The sequence below is a fragment of the Gigantopelta aegis genome, chromosome 7 (genome assembly GCF_016097555.1).
Source record: "Gigantopelta aegis isolate Gae_Host chromosome 7, Gae_host_genome, whole genome shotgun sequence".
Classification (NCBI taxonomy): Eukaryota; Metazoa; Mollusca; class Gastropoda; order Neomphalida; family Peltospiridae; genus Gigantopelta; species Gigantopelta aegis.
Genome location: NC_054705.1, coordinates 41,121,173 through 41,123,522, shown reverse-complemented (window position 1 = coordinate 41,123,522; position 2,350 = coordinate 41,121,173).

The window sequence follows — 2,350 nt, the reverse complement described above, 5'->3', positions numbered from 1 at the left end:
CGAAACTAGTGTCAGGATTCATGTATGACCTTCGCTCTCGCTCAGGCAATACAAAAGTCCTGACACTCGTTTCGTAAAATCAGTACGATACATAAGTTCGTATAATAATCTCTATATATTCATCTTCAGTTCGGTGGATCGATTCAACTGATTGGGGTTTTTTCTCGTTCCCACCAGTGCACCACAACTGGTCGAAATCCGTGGTATGTGCTGTCGTGTCTGTGGGAAAGTGCATACAAAAGATCCCTTGCTGCATTAGGACAAATGTAGAGAGTTTCCTCTGATGACTATATGTGTCAGAATTACCAAATAGCCGATGTTCAATTTATCAATGTGCTCTACTGGTGTTGTTAAACACTACGACCTATTTTTCACTATTAGAGCCATTTTTGATAATTGAAATAAAAACAGATTTTATTGCTTAGAATAAAGCGCTTGCTCGATGCGCGGTCGGTCTGGGATCGATCCCCTCCTAGTTTTGGAGTAAAAGCTCAAATTCGAACAAAAATTATAGAGATATTCGGAAAACATGTGCTAAACTGAGACTAAATAAAATGTGTTGAGTGCGTCGTTAAATAAACTATTTGCTTCCTTCCTTCTTTCCATCTACCCTCAAAATTAGTTGTAATCCATGTAAAAATGCTTAGTGATTCGTTTGCAATCCTATAGAGCTGTTTGCTGGCAATGCAAATATGAATAAATTTTGATATCCAGATTTTGTCATTTTCGTTTAATTCAGGCAAAATCCAGCCTCCCCCCCCCCCCCCCCACACACACACAAAATGGGAGTTGTATGTATGTGGCTCTAGTCTATTTTTAAAACGGTATTTCCACATTCTATCGTCACAGACCCTTGTTTCACACTATTGTAACTTCACACAAATGTCCATTTCAAACTAGGGTGGCGGCTTTAACCCACAATAGTCGATGCGTATCTGTGTGTCGGTGTAACAGCCCAAAATATGCTCCCCGCCAAACTATGCCCGGGGTTAAAGTGGGCTAGCCTGTTTTATACACCTAACCCTAACCCTAATCCTCTTTTTTTTGTATTACTAACCTGTATACAACCTAAATAAATAAATAAATAAATAATGCTTTAAAAGAAAAGCAACTATTGCTTTCATAAAAATAAAACTATCACAGATTAGTCATTTTAGAAGATATTTCGATATTATCTAGCCAAAAAATATAAATTATGATGGCGAAAAAAAGCCTCTAGACATTGAAATACAGACTAGAGAGGTATATTCTGGGCTAGCCTGTTTTATACCCCGGGGTATATTCTGTGCTAGTCCAGTTTATAACCCGGGTATAGTTTGGCGGGGTTATATTTTGGGCTATTACACCGGAGTGCCATGAAAGTTTCATCTACAAACCTGCATTACATTTGGATAACGTTATAACAGAAAGAAAGAAAGAAAGAAGTGTTGTATTTAACGACGCACTCAACACATTTTATTTACGGTTATATGGCGTCAGACATATGGTTAAGGACCACACAGATTTTGAGAGGAAACCCGCTGTCGCCACTACATGGGCTACTCTTTCCGATTAGCAGCAAGGGATCTTTTATTTGCACTTCCCACAGGCAGGATAGCACAAACCATGGCCTTTGGTGAACCAGTTATGGATCACTTGTCGGTGCAAGTGGTTTACACCTACCCACTGAGCCTTGCGGAGCACTCACTCAGGGTTTGGAGTCGGTATCTGAATTAAAAATCCCATGCCTCGACTAGGATCCGAACCCAGTACCTACCAGTCTGTAGACCGATGGCCTAACCACGACGCCACCGAGGCCGGTCAACGTTATAACAGAGTCAAACTAAAGTTTGTGATGTTTAAATGAGAAAATACCGTCTAAAAATTACTACAGGTTGTTTCAATATCCATTACTTTTCGGACGAACGTGCGTTTTTAGAATTATGAAAAAATACATTTAGGGGTATTTAAAAAACCTAGATGACCAGAACCACTACAGGTGTACGACAACGAATATTCTAAATAATAAACTGTACCTACTTGTAATTTAAAATATCAAAAACGGCTTTAATAGTGAAAAATAAGTCGAGGTGTTTAAAAACTAGGGTCGCTTTAAACATTCATTCATTTTTGGCAGGGTAAAATAGTGTCGGCTTATTAACACTTTAAAATTATTTAAAATATTTTCATTAAATTGTCAATTTTGGCAAATTAAATGTCGTTTTTTGTGTTACTTGTATGACGAATAGCATTTTGTAGGAAACGGACCTTGGACACAAGGGTCAGCGAGTTTAAAACAAATCGTGCTATAGGCTCCTTTTCAGGTCAGCGGTTTCTTCCGGGTGGCGTGTGACCCATTTTGATTGGTTGT